This window comes from Pseudopipra pipra, chromosome 2, assembly GCF_036250125.1.
Source record: "Pseudopipra pipra isolate bDixPip1 chromosome 2, bDixPip1.hap1, whole genome shotgun sequence".
In the NCBI taxonomy this organism is placed as follows: domain Eukaryota; kingdom Metazoa; phylum Chordata; class Aves; order Passeriformes; family Pipridae; genus Pseudopipra; species Pseudopipra pipra.
Window position 1 is genome coordinate 111,888,663 of NC_087550.1, and position 14,016 is coordinate 111,902,678.

Below are 14,016 nucleotides of genomic sequence, written 5' to 3' on the forward strand. Positions count from 1 at the left end.
CAGCACACGTCCCCCTTGGCTTCTGCACCTGCATGTGGGTCCGGAAGGCCGAGGTCGTAGGATGCAATAACTCTGGTCTTCCCAATTTTCTCTGCTCAGTGCTTTAGAACAGTGAACTTGTGTGGGTTTTCTTCACATTTCTAATTTATGTTGGTTCTCACACGCTTGGGCATCCCCTCAGTAGCAGCCAGAGTAACTTCCCAGCCCTGGTATTTTCAGTGCATGTCTGGAATTTTGGAATGGGGTGGTGAATTTGGACCCTTGTGTGCTGCAGTTGTTGATTTGCTTCTTGCCTTTTCTACTCTGAGTTCTTTGTTATCCAGAGCAGTGTCTGTACAGTTGCCATACATTAAAGGAGCTGGAATAAAATCAGCGCAACATCCACTTTCACCCAAATGAGGTTGTTGAGCAGGATCCAGAAGATCTGTATCCACAGAAGGCAAACACAGTATTTGAACAGAAACAAAGCCTGCGATTTATTTCATTATTTACCAAGTGCTGCCATGGTGCTCAGTACTATATAAACATTCCCTGCCCCGGGTTATTAATACTACCAGGCACAGGCAGGTTAAAGAATCAAAACACCTTATATTAAATATTCCCAGAACGAAAGCTGTAAGGACAAGTTAAAAGGACAAAGTTATCCGTAGAGGAATCCTGTTAATGAAGTTTCAGACTTCAAAAATAGCTACGTGTTCCAATAAGAAGAAGTTCACATTTGAGGGCCTAACTCTCCACCCATCCATATAACAACCCCTCACGGACTATTGCTGCAACACATTTCTGCCCTGTTCAGTGTGTGAGGGATGCCAGCATGGCCTTTTTGTTGTGCCATAAGGAACATCCACCCCCCCTAACAAATATGGAGAACTAGTAGGAGATCAGATTTTGGGGGTTACACTACATAGTGATCCCATATTTAGGGAGAACAAGAAGGTTTTGGTCTTTAGACTGCATAGCTCTGGAAATGCTGGGGAGTCACTGCAGAGTCCCCAGCATATGTTGTCAGTGGGTGAACAATAAAAGGGAAAATGTTCAGGAAGAATGAAAGGTCACATCTTTACCTCTTACAGAAGGACTAAAAGATGCAAGCTATGTGGAGGCACCTGGCAGAAGAAAAAAAAGGAGTGTTTTACTTAGCTATAACTTAAAAACATTATAAATTCTTGAGAAAGTCTGGGAAAATTGTACTTAAATGCATCAGGTTGAAATGATCCCAAAGGTATAGAATTGCTTGATGAAAACATCAATCATTTTTAAAAAAATTGTGTATGCATGCTTTAGGTCAGTGAAGATTACATCTTATGTAAGGCCACTTAAAAGACAGAGCTCTCACAAGAATTACAAATTATTCTGGGCCCATGAAAATCACCCTGGTTTTAATTACAACATTAAAGACAAATCCACAGAGTTGTAAGTTCTGCTGGCAAGCAATCATTATAAATCTGGACAAGGGATCACATAGAAATTGTAAATAAGGGCTATGAGAGATTTCAGTACTAGCTATTTTCGTCTTTAGAAATGTTTTTCATTTCAAAAAGTCATCAGCACTTGTGCTCAGCCAAAACTTGCTCATAAGACTAACTGGGATTTCTGAACATAAACTGTCCTTAAAAGGATTCTGTCAACTCCCAACTAGTCAGTTTTGAGAAGACTTTTAAAGATCTTTCAGTACATGAATCCCTGGGGTGATGCCTGTCCTTTTGTCACAGTACTTCACCTTTTTTCCTCAGTGCTTTATCTTGCCCTTTTGCAGCATCAAAGGCACCACACAAGCTCAGGGAACCAGAAAATAGGGAGGTGAAACTGAGAGCCTGGAAAGCATTGTCAAATGCTGAAAACAAGCCAGGGGAGCTGAACAAAGAACTGAAAAGGTATATCTCCTTTTATTAACTTTCAGTTCCAAGAATTGTTTGAAAAAGAGAGAAAAATGTCAGGTAACGATGCTCCTGCAATTTAGAGTTTAATTACAGCCAATACTGCAATAAAGAGAGGAAAGATGGACAAAAATGAAAATTCTCTTCTGATATTAAGATGACCTTAAAAAATACTTTTAAAAAGACAAAAATTCAGACAAAGCAAGAGTTCAGCATGTTGTGGAACAGACATACAATATAGTTCCTATATCCTGGCACTTTAAACCAGAAGTTTGTTACAAATATCATGATCCAATGCCATGAGTTGTTGGAGGTGATAGTTACACTGACTTCAGGGGGTACTGAGGGCAAACCTGGAGAGGAGTCCCTCAGATCATCAGACAAGAGTTGTACAAGTCTGTAATGTGTTTTATTATATTACATTTGTGTCAGCAGCCCTATCCTCCCAGTGGGATTTGTGCAGCTGGGTCCTTCATCTTGCAGGGACCCTCAATGATAGCAAAAAATATCTTTCAGTAAAGCTGTCAGGATTCAAACACTGCTGCCCCTCTGAAACGAACCTGAATCCTACTGGGACCTTTGTTTGGCCTTTCCTTACCTTCTGCATTTGCTTGAGAAGAGCTGCAAGGACAGCCCCAAAAAACAGCCCCAGCAAGCCTTGCCCAGTCCGACACCAGCTTTATTCCAGATGAAGAGGTTTGGAGCTGGGGATGCAGATCAGCCAAGCAAGATGAATCCCATGCATAAACAGCAGCTTGCATGTGAGCCTGTCATTACAGGCTCTTCCCATATAACTTCAGCTGTCTAACATGGAATGACGAGTAGGCAAAAGCACCTTTGGAGGTGCCATGTCTCCTGTTGACTCAGCAGGATGACTAAACTCCTCACTGGTGCCTACAGTCAGGCTGGCCATGTTCCCCCTCCCACTGTGCCAATCCCTCCCTAGGCAGTTTTCCACATACAGCAGGCAACTCACATGCTACATATACATCACTCGTGGTGTCTGCTGATATCTCAGAGACAATTATAAAATAGTCACTTGGAAATGGCAGAGTTTCTTAAAGAGGCAGCCAAAGTTAACCCTTCTCCTTTGCTTTCTTCTTTCCATTTGTCTTCTCAGCCGCTCTCATTGTTGTCCAGCATTTGACACTGCTGTAAAAGTTGTTATGCCAGAGTGTTTCAAAAATAAGATAACCTTCTGCTCAGTTTTATAGTGGGTCCATTCATGAAGACCAGAACTTTCTATCCTGCAACGTCGGAGTTAATATCCCTGAGATATTCTACTATTCCACAGCTGTAAAAAAGAAGCCAAAGCAAACCTAAAAGAATTTAGCATGGAAAACATATTGCAGCTTTAGTGACATGCTGGGCTTTTGTTTAGGTTTCTTTATTATGACTAGTCATAGTATGTAAACTTCTCATGCAGTGACCAAAGTCATGTGTCTGCTTTATTTTAGCTTTGGAAACAGCAGCAATGCCTTTGAGAAAGGACCTGAGAAGTCCTGAAAGCCAAGGTACCCTCATAAGCACTGTGCTGCTTTTTCACCCTTTGGCTAGAAAACAGAGGTGTAGATTCTCCAGACCAGCCCTTTCCACATTAGGCCTTCCTTTTAAGACCCTGGCATTGGGAATGCTGTTAGCAAAAAAAGGATGTCTTGTTCTGTGTCTGTCTGGCCTGCCTTGAGCAGAAGTGAGCCATGCACAGGTGAAACCAGCAGAGCTCTGTTAGTGCTGGTAGTTCCACTGCTACTTTTATTACTGGAGCTGTTCCAATCAGAAACCCCTTCAGCAGGGTTAGGGTGAATGGAGTTTGAAAACAGCTTCCCCATCCCTCTCCTCAGCTTTCAGCCGGGTCCTACAGAAGACTTAAACTAAGCAGAGAGATTTCCACTGCTCTCATTCCCCAGGTGAGTGTCCTGCAGTGCACCTCTGCAGTCCTGTTCATGGAGAGGAGGGGTGGAAAGGGAGATGGGAGACTCCCCTGGTTCAGTAAGTGCAATGCCCATCCTTGCAGGTATAAAAGGGCAGCAGTGCAGTCATCTATATAAAGAATGTTCTTCAGAGGGGTCATGTATAAACTGCCTGATGGCAAGGGTATCAAATGAAGGTCGAGCATCAGAGACCTTTAGGCTATTACGAAATATGACTCATGGATTAGTTAACTGCCTGTCAGATTTTCCATTATGAAACTTTAACCACAGCCCATATCTGCACAGCGCCAACACCTGTAGAAGTACAAACAAACAAGTGGTTATGTATGCATTTGCACTGAAGTGGGTCAGGAGATGTGCTATGGTATCAAGAGAAGCTTTTTCCTTAGTTACAAACTATTAACTAGGGAATAAAAATGAGAGGAGGGGGAGAAGATGCTATGAGAGTAAAAAAACCTGTTTTGAAGTACTTATTTGCCAAAGATTCTGCAAGATAAATCTTTACAGTTTAACTATATCAGATGAATCAACCTAAAAGTTCCCCTCAACAAAATACCATTATTTTAGCCATGATGAACATCAGTGCTTCCTAATCCAAGCATTTGCTTTTCCAATTTCCCTTGATGGCATGAGCAGATGTGAAAAAGCAACTATTCCTGCTCTGGAAAATGATTATTTAGATACTAAACTAAGAAAGAAGGATTTTAAAAAAAATATTTCCGAAAATCAGTAAGATGTAGCCATTTAGTGGAAGACCCTCATATGTCTCTCATCAGCCATGACACTTGGCTGCTTTGAGGTGGCTGTAAATTCAAAAAGGCAGAAGATGTGCTCTGAAGGTTTCCCACAGGAAGTGGGGCTTTTGACCACTGTGTCCACTTTGATGGACTCCACAGGTGAGATTCAGCTCACCTAATTTTAGATGTCTACAGTGTCTATCTCTACATCTGAGCCTGTTGCCCCACAGGCAATTTAAAGGTATGTCTTATCTGATCTATTTTAAATACCTACTTTGGGATGAGATGATTCATGACCTCCGAGTGCCTTTGTCTCCCCTGCAGCTGAAAGAGGGGCCTGAGATGACTTGGCTGGAGATCCTTCCATGTGTCCATCTACAGCTGATTAGATGAACCTGCCTGAATGCTCTGCCCCCACAAGGCTGGTAATTCATATGAAATGAGCTGGTTAACACTGCTCCTTGCTATTGTAATGTTTTGTCCATATCGCAAAACCACCACCACATCTGGCACAAATGAATCCTCAGAGGCTGCCTAGAGGTTACTGATTAAGGAGGAAACCTGAACCACTTAGATATATTTCATCACCACATTGTCTTCTTGCCTCTAGAGATGTTCCAGATCACAAGTTAGGTATGGAGTTCTCACTCCTCCTACCACTGTGGTGTCTAATCTCTGAAGACAGAAGTCTCCATTTCCATGCCTTGTCAGTCCAGCTCATTTCAGGAACACTATATTCATTTAAATGTTAAACTGCTGCTCTACGAGAAGTTCAAAAGATATAAACTGTAAGGCACAATGAAAAACAATTCAGTCTCAAGAAGTCTGAGGAGGGGCAGAATAGCAGCACACAAATATATAAAAAGCAGTTGCAAAGAGGAAGGAAATAAACTACTTTTCCTGTTTACTATGAATAGGCTAGAAGTGATGAGTACAGGGAGACTTAAGTTACTTCACAGTGAGGTGACACACAACAAGCCAAGTGCAGCCACTTCTTGGAGCTGAAAACCACCAGCCAGCTTTTAGACAAGGGGAAGTCACCAGGAGCTGCTGTCTTAGAGAGAGGCAGCAGCAGCTCCTGCTTCCCTGCAGGCACTGAGCTGCCTGCCTCGGAAAGGGGTGGGAGGGTTTCAGCTCCACCGTGTCCGTGGGTGTCTGAAAGGAGCCGGGAGCCTTTAGCTCACTAAGCAGCTTTTCAGTCCCAGCATGAAGCAGGGGTTCCTGCCTCACAGCTGAGGAGCAGTGGCTGTGCTGACATGACAGCATCCTGGGGCCCTGCCCCTTAGGAGAAGACAATTATTGCCAGGGTTGGGAGCCCTACCTCAGTTTGGGCATGTAGTTGGTGTTCTGGACATCCAGTCCAATGAGCATCCATCCAGAATGGATGGATATATTTAGTCTTAAGGCAGTGTGGTGGACTAGATGTCTCAAAACCCCTTTACCTTTAATGATTTAAGTGGAAAGGTTGCAATGTGCATGCTGAAGCCTGAGCTAAGCCTCTTACAATGGAGTGGGCCAGAGCTCCAGCTGTGTAACCTCCACTGCTGACCAAAGCCAGCAAGAGGGACAGGGTGGCCTTTGATGAACCCATCCAGAAAAAAAGACTATTTTCTACTGACATTAAATTTTTTATGGTTCTTTCTCTGCTGCCACCACAAGAGATATGACTGAAAGATTATGCAGCTAGGTGCTCCTATTTACTACTCCAACATGGTATAAACAATGTAGAAAACATATAGGAGGGGAAGGGGAAGAAAGTGATTTCATTTAAAATAAAAACTGAAACAAAACAGGTTTCACTCAGCCACATTCAGTCTCACACTCACAAGTGCAGCCACCAGGCATCAGGTCATCATGTTCAAGCCATCTATCCAAAATCCAGGCAATATGAAGACCATGCCCAGGTAACGGGTCCAGGATCTGTGTGATGCCATGGAGAACACAAGGGATGCCAACTCTTAAGCCCTTCTCATGTCTCCTGGGCTATTCTTGGATTTGTGATTATGCACAGGGTTTGGACATCTTTTTTATCTTTTTTGAATTTTTGCAACAGCATCTGCATCCTGTCCCAACTCTGACAATCATGAGGGCTAATCACTTTGTCCCCAGTTCTGAGTGTCTTGAGGGATAACAGGGAGATGCCCTGTGGTCTTGGTGACCTGCTAACCTGGTGTCATTAACTCAGGCCATTCAGAGAGCACTTTCCCCTCTGAGTGCTCCAGCTGGTGCCTCCATATCCAGACCTTCCCTCTCCTCTGCTCACAACTCTACGAGCTTTTGTACTTCAAGTTTCTACACCTCTTCCATTCTCTTGCTGGAGACCCCTCACTTGCCAAGGGACAGACCTAATCAACACTCAGCGGCAACAGTGAGGGAATGGAAAGATGGGCCTTCCTCCCCCTTTTTCTTGAAGACCAGAATTGGGTTTGGTTCATGATTTAGGTCTTTTAGTTCCTGGCAGGGCACAGCAAGGATTGCTGGCAGCAAAGGCAGCAGATCCCTTAGGGCTGGGGACTGGGGACTGCAGGGGAATTCCCAGGGCATCAGAGCAGGGTCTGGCAGCCCAGGCCATTCCCATTCCCCATCCAGGTGCAGCTGAGGGCAGCCTCAGGCACCGGGCACCTCCCCAGCTCGGGGACAGCCATGGCTGGGACAGGTCGTGGGCCCATGGCCAGGCAGGGCAGGGCTGTGAGGAGCTGGAGACCAGCACTGCTGTGGAGCTGGGGGTGTCCTCGGGACTCTGACAATCCCACAGGCCCTTCTGAGCTGCCATCACACTCTCTGGTCAGTGACCCTCTAGAGGATTTTCAAAGAAGACTCTAATGCTACATTTATGTTACATAACATAAAAGTTACATTTGGTATTTGGAAATAGTAATTAGAAAAGGTTTACAGAAACCAAAATGAGAAACATTAGTGCCTTCTTCAAAGTATAATACTTATGCTGATTAATATAGGAGCCATCTTGACTAGGTGCCTGTTTTGATTTAGGCAATTACTAGCTTACCAGTTCAAACCAGTTAACAATGAGAATTCACAGAATCCAAGATTTACTGATGTGCCTCTTCCCTTTCTTCTTGCTGCTATGAGTCTCTCTTCTTTTGTCTTCACCTTCTGTTCCTTTGAGCTTGTCTACAAGAGAAAGGCATATTCATAAAATTACAGTCTGCTTGTAAACCAACAGTTAACTCCAGGCATTCATTCAAAGAGGGGCAGTAGATGGATGCTCATGACTTTTTCCTACTGAATACTGTCATACTACAATTTACTTGGCAAAGGACTCAATTTTTAATACCTGTAGGAACAGAGTGGGAGCCAGGCCCCTCTCCTGCCCTGTGGACTGGGATGTCCTGGCAGGAAAAAGGCTGCAGTGGGCATCATCTGCTTCACAGCTCGTGTCAGAACACAGTGACAGCGGTGGCTGCTGCTTTGGTGGGACCAGCTGCCCAGTGGATTGAGACTCCTGCTGAGGTCAAGACCATGCCCCCAGCTTTTCACTCCCATTTGGAGGACACAATGGGCAGAAGAAGCTGCTGGGCTCTCTTTGTTCTGGTGTAGGAAAATTTATTGCTTTGCAAGTTCTTCCTGTTCCCTAATTGACCTGATCTAACCTGAAATAAGCCATTTGTATTCCTGCAAAGGAATACCAGGGAGTCCACATGGCCTTTTGCCCAGGTTTAACATAATTTCTTTAAAGCAAACTGCAAATTAATAGTAGTGCAACTTTCCTGTGCAGGCAAGCCCTCAATCTAATTGGAACATGGAAAACAGCATTTGTGAAGACAAAGCAGTGCATAAACTTGGGGAGTGAGAGAGGAAGGCAAGGTAATTTGGAGTCCAGTGGGGACAATGGAGAGATCCGAATGCAGAGAGATAAAAGTGATTAAGGTTTTTAAAATCCAAGCTAGCAAGGAATCTAGGAATATGAAAAATAGAGCCCAACTCAGAAATTTTCAATGTTCATGCAACTGCCATATTCTTTCCATTCATTCCTCCAGTCGGGACAATCACCCTTGTCATTTTAGTCAAAAAATACCCTCCCTTCCACCCTCTACAACCCTCTACAACTCTGAGCCACAGAAAAAGTCCAGCATGGTTTTGACAGTGCACAAGATGGAGCATTCAGTTAGTGCTGCCTCTCAGTAACAATATTAATACTTGAAAATCTCTCTCACTTAATAAGGAGCAACGCCGGGCATTCTCCAGATAGCTGAGGCCATCCACTCAACCTGAGGACTCCTGGCAGCTGCACCATGTTGCACAACCACCATCTGCAAAGGTCAAAGCTTGCCAGGTGCTCACACTGGCAGCAGAAGTCAAACCCCTGCACACAAGAGGGGAGAGAGCTAGTAAGGCCCTTCCTTGAAAACCCGGGATGCATCTACTCCATCTCTCACATGTGGCCAGGGAAAATCCTCCACAGCCAAGAGAGGTGCACAGCAGACAGAGGGACTTGTTGGCAAAGCAGGGATATTTGGCTGGGACATGGGGTGGAGGCTGGGAGTGAGGGTCTGGATATCCCATCAGGCTCTGGAGGAGTGACTTCTTGGAGGCTCAGGGAGGAGGGAGGGGGAGGAAGCCTCTCCTACTGCAGTTCTACACTCCTCTGGACCCAGGCAAGCAAGACAGCCCCAGCAGGCAGGCAGGCAGGCCAGTCCTTTTTTTGGGCTAAGCATGTAACACAGCAGGCTCACAGCAAGCAGCATGGATGTATCTTTGCTGTTCTGCTCACTCTTACCTCAAAAGGGGACCATCTTCATCTTATCTCCCATTCCTTTGCCTCTATTCTGCTGCCATTTCAGTGGTAGCCTTGGGTGGCAGTCCTGTGCCCTGACTCCAGCTCAAGAAGTATCTCCTGTGTGAAAGTTACGGACTCATTCTTCCTCTGTCATGTAACAAGAAGAAATAAGGACAAGACTATGCTTGTGCTTCCTCAGTTCCCACAGAAACCTGTGACTACTTGATCTTGTCACTAAACCATTACAGAAAATAAAAATAGGACTTCATTTAAAAAAAAAGAGAGAAAGAGAAGCTGCTTCAGATAAGGACTATTATATGTTTTAAATGGCCAAATTCTCTCTGCATATCCCCGTTCCAGAGTCATAGCTTATAAAACTTTCTGTCTCTCCTTTCTCACAATCTCTGCTGTCTGTAAACAGTCTTTAGTGGTTTTTCAGGACAAGATGTGAATGTCTTTGAAGCTTTAGAACAAGCTCCAGGCATCTTTTCAGAGATTCATCACGAATCTGCTCTTCATCAAGCCCTCTCCAATCAATTGTGTACATTCTATCTACCAGTCTGTGAGTGTGGAGAGAAAAGGAAAGGAGAGCCAGCAATGCTTGGGTGGCAATACACTAGCCAAAGAACAGAGTAGCTCTTAATCAGATTGCCTTTTAATTCTTCAGGTGAGTTAAAGGCATTATGTGCTCTCTGAGACTTAGGATAGATGTATACTCAGCAAAGGCAATGACAGAAAATAGTGTTGCAGCATAGTGGAAAATTCTGTAAATATTCTATCAATGCTGTCCAGGCACAGTTTAATAATAATGTTTTTATTAGTAGTAACTTCCTTTATTACTTAGATTTTATATCAAAACAGAGTCAGAAGGACAAAAACAAATAAAAAAACTCTGTGCACATTTTGGCTAAGATACCTGATGTAATTCTACAGGCAACAGAAAATTCTGCCCAGATTTTCCTGAGATTCCCCCCGAGTTCCATGGCTTGTGTAATGGGCACCCAGTGCACTCCTTTCCCAAGAAAATGTGGGTGCACATCCTGTGCTCTCATCCTTCTCTGCCCCTGCCGACCCAGAGAAGGAGGCTGTGGCTCCACACAGGCTCCTTCAGCAGCAGCTCCAGGCTCCTGTTGTCCCTGCCTGGGACTGGTTACCCCTCTCATGTTGGACTGGCAGAGACACTTGTGATGCCTCCCTGCCAGACTGATCCAGTTGAAAAATAGCACCCTCTCCACACCAGTTTATTTGAGTCTGAAATGAGCTGGGCATGCAGAGTGAGATGGGGACTACATCAGCTGGCAATGCAAGTGTGAGAAATCCTTGGCTAACACTGAGTTAGGGCACATGTATGGTAGGAAATATTCACTAAATTGACAAAATTGATTGACCACAACCCAATATCCCACACACATTTACCAGGGCAGAGAGTTGATGTAGGCAGGGTCTCTTTCTATGCCTACAAACAGAGTTATTTTAAATTCAGATCAGTTCCTTCATTGACTGCACGGACTGGCATCACTAATAGCTGTATTGGGACAAAAGAGGGGACACCTGGGGGACAGGAACAAATGGCAAGTGCTGGGAACTGCCTACACCAGTCCTGCTGCCAACAGAAATGTCTGAACAGAGACAGCTTTTCAAATGTGAGGAACCTGGTAAAGCTGTCCAATGCAACAAACCTAGTTTTGTTTTGAAGTTAGAGGAAAGGTGCCAGCTTTAACAATGCTTTCCCATTTTATTCTGCTGCATAATTTTTACATAGATTATTTTAAAACTTACCCAAAGAGTCCAAAGAGCCTTGTAGCCACTGCTGTAGGGAAATGCAGACTTTTTAGTGAAGGCTTCACCAGCAGTACCATCAATGGTTGCATGTGCTTCTTCTTTTCATGTTATTCCTCCAAATCAGTAAAATTGTGCCTTTTGACTCTTAAAACTGTCCACAGAACTTTGGGAACTGATCAGATGGAGCATGTAAAAATTATGCTGTTAAAGACAGATTTCTGATGTTACGGAGAGATATACGCTGTTGACTAAAGGCTCTTTCCAAGTCCCTCTGCTAACCTGTGGCTGGACAACAATACAAATGAAGTTATATTTTTATTGCCCTGCTTACAATATGAAAGACTCACACAAATATTGTATCGTACTCATAAGCAGCTCTGTAGAACAAGAAACAAGTTTTCAGTACTGCAACCTGAGAATTACATTCATGGTAGGATTTATTTTGTATCACACTCTGGATTTCAGGGCCTGAGTTGCTTTATGATTAGTAAAATATCTCCTTTCCTTAGAAGTGAGGCCATAGTTCTGTAAGATGAGAAATCTGCTTGCTAAGATGGTTAGTACCATATGACCTGTTGATAGTTTCAAAACAGATAAGGAAGCTCATGTACACAAGGTCAGTATCTATCAGTGTTGGATAAAAATATTCTAAAAGGCAGATACAACTTCATAAACAGTGTTGACTTCATAGCTCACAAGGGTTTGGTGGCAGCTGGTGACACTGTTTTCCTAATGCAACCTCCTCTACACCCAGAAAGCTGTATTTCTGGCTGTTTGGGGGTTAACAGTGTAGCCTTTCAGTAGGACTACCAGAGGAGGCTCTGCAGGTGAAGGAACAGCAAATTTGGGAATCCTGCTAGGATTTGAGTGTCCAAGCACCTGGCAGTGTCAGGTTTTAAGCAGTTTTGGTCGAACCCATCAATAAAAACTTGCTGAGTTTAACAGTAAGCAGGGTTTGTGAGGACTCCAGTGTTGGTTTAATGCTTGACTCAGGTACTCAGGAGCTGCTCAGCTTCCTCCAGGGAATTGTGTCTGACTCAGCTGTGGAAGAATAAAAGTGAAACAGAGAATACATGGTCCTGCCTAGTGCAGATGGCAACTTAATAACAGAGGGAAAACTGATTTCCCCAAGAACTGACTTTCCTGACTGCAGGATCAGGGTTTAAATTGCTATGATACTTCTAAAACTTGCACAGCAAAGAATTAATTAATGTCATTTTCTAGTGCATATGAATTATCTTAAACAATGCCCTTGTTTATAAAAGCACTGAAGACACTGCAGGGATGTAAACATTGCAGAATTGTTCAGAAATTAGAATTGTCTCCAAAGCAGTAAGAAGAAAAGGAATTAAAAGATTTATTTGACACTTGCTTTCAGAAAAACCCCACAAAATTTGGGCCTCCATCCAGTAACAGCTTTTTAAAAGAATACAGAAACTTTTTCTTTTTTCCTTTTAACTGTCAGGCAGCCTCAGTGAAGACACCTGCAAGGTTTTAAATTATATAAATAGGTGCACATGGGGAAGAAATACAAATATAAATCTTTAACTCTGGAGTTGTAGCTGGATGAAGGAGCGTTGTGGAAGAGTGAAGGAGAGAACTGAGAAATGTTTTGTTTAAGGCCAGACCCTGTCCTGTACAGAACTGACATGTTTGTCTGTCAGAAGGTGTTTTGCTCATTTAAGGATTTGTTTGTGGATGTTTAAACCTTGCAGGGCTTAATTTCTGGAATGGGAGGACTTTGGTTCTAGCGCTCCAACTTTAAGGGCAGGAAAACCTAAGCAGAGATTAACTATATGTGTGAGTACTGTGGAAAAGTTTTGTCTTTCTTTTGAATCCCACGGTGAATCCAGCCATCCTTCTGGAGTTTAAATCTTCCCTATGCTCTCTTGTTGGAGGAGGGAAATGGAGGAATAATTACTGTGTGTGGATCAAGGACAATCAAACTCATGTCCTTTTCCTTGGATACCTCAGTATGTCCTGACCCCCAGAGCATGTTTGTCAGGACTTTTACTGACCCAAATTCCAGGAAGTGGCTCCAGTGTTTTCTGTGTCAGCAGGCTGTGATGGAAGGGAAGGGGGTTATTTATATACTTCTCTTTTTAAAGACAGGCATTTTAATGCTTATTATTTGAGTGACGTTTACAGGCTAAGAGTCTAAATGAGTCCAAGGTGAGGCATTTTGGGGATGTAATGGGAGGGTGAAACTGTCACCACAGGGAAAATGGGACTGCCGGGGGGAACCTTTGGCGTGTCCTTTGATTTGACAACTAAAGGTTTTAGGGGGAAAAAGATGCCGGATGTGTGCAATAACTCGTGTCGACCACCACCAGCAGCGTGTCGGGGTGAGCGGCTCGCAAGGATGTGCCCCGGGGCTCCGGGCAAAGGGGACTGTTTGAGCTGTGCAGACGCACAGGTTATGGTGTCCGCACCCGCGCTGAGGGCAGGTGGCGAAGCCCAGTGTGTTTTGGGGGGCAGCGACCCCTCCTCCCCTCACCCCCCCAGCACCGCCATTACGCGCTGCGCCACTGCCCGGGGGAGGGGAGCGACAAGATGGCGGCAGCGCCTACCCACGTGACCCGGGGCCTGCTTCCTTCTAGAGCCGGCCGGGCCGCGCGCGCGCGCAGGGGCTCTCGCGAGAGCGGCGAACAAAAGGACAGCGCGGCGGAGCGAAAGGGGGGAGCTCGTGATCTCGCGAGAACTCGCGGCCGCTCTCTCTACCACCCTGGAGAGAGGTGAGTGAGGAGGAAACCTCGCGGCATCTCCGGGAGGCGCCGCGAGGGCCCCGGCGCCCCGAAGTCCCGCGACAGCTCCGGGAGCATCCCCTTCACTATGCGCTGGGCTGCGCTGAGATCTCGCGAGAGCGCCGAGCCGGCGGGCGGAGTGAGGGGGGGCCGGGTGGGGGCGGTCGCGTGCGCGCTGAGGTCAGCGCGCGCGCAGCGCGGCGCGCG

The 14,016-nt window shown here is 44.9% G+C and overlaps 1 long non-coding RNA gene across 9 annotated transcripts; it reads right to left on the reverse strand.

Moving 5' to 3' along the window:
- Positions 1–300: 300 nt before the first annotated feature.
- LOC135410305 (uncharacterized) lies at positions 301–13,899 on the reverse strand. 9 transcript variants are annotated; one of them, XR_010428611.1, is made up of 5 exons: positions 11,063–13,628; positions 9,284–9,430; positions 7,553–7,677; positions 1,065–1,106; positions 301–424 (listed from the first exon to the last, which is right to left on the reverse strand). It is a non-coding gene; the product is annotated as an uncharacterized LOC135410305 (long non-coding RNA). The 9 variants fall into 9 exon arrangements; XR_010428613.1 differs by lacking the exons at positions 301–424; positions 1,065–1,106 and adding an exon at positions 13,636–13,893 and having other exon boundaries at positions 7,579–7,677; positions 11,063–12,106; positions 13,084–13,126; XR_010428615.1 differs by lacking the exons at positions 301–424; positions 1,065–1,106 and adding an exon at positions 13,636–13,877 and having other exon boundaries at positions 7,579–7,677; positions 11,063–11,266; positions 13,084–13,126.
- Positions 13,900–14,016: the final 117 nt, after the last annotated feature.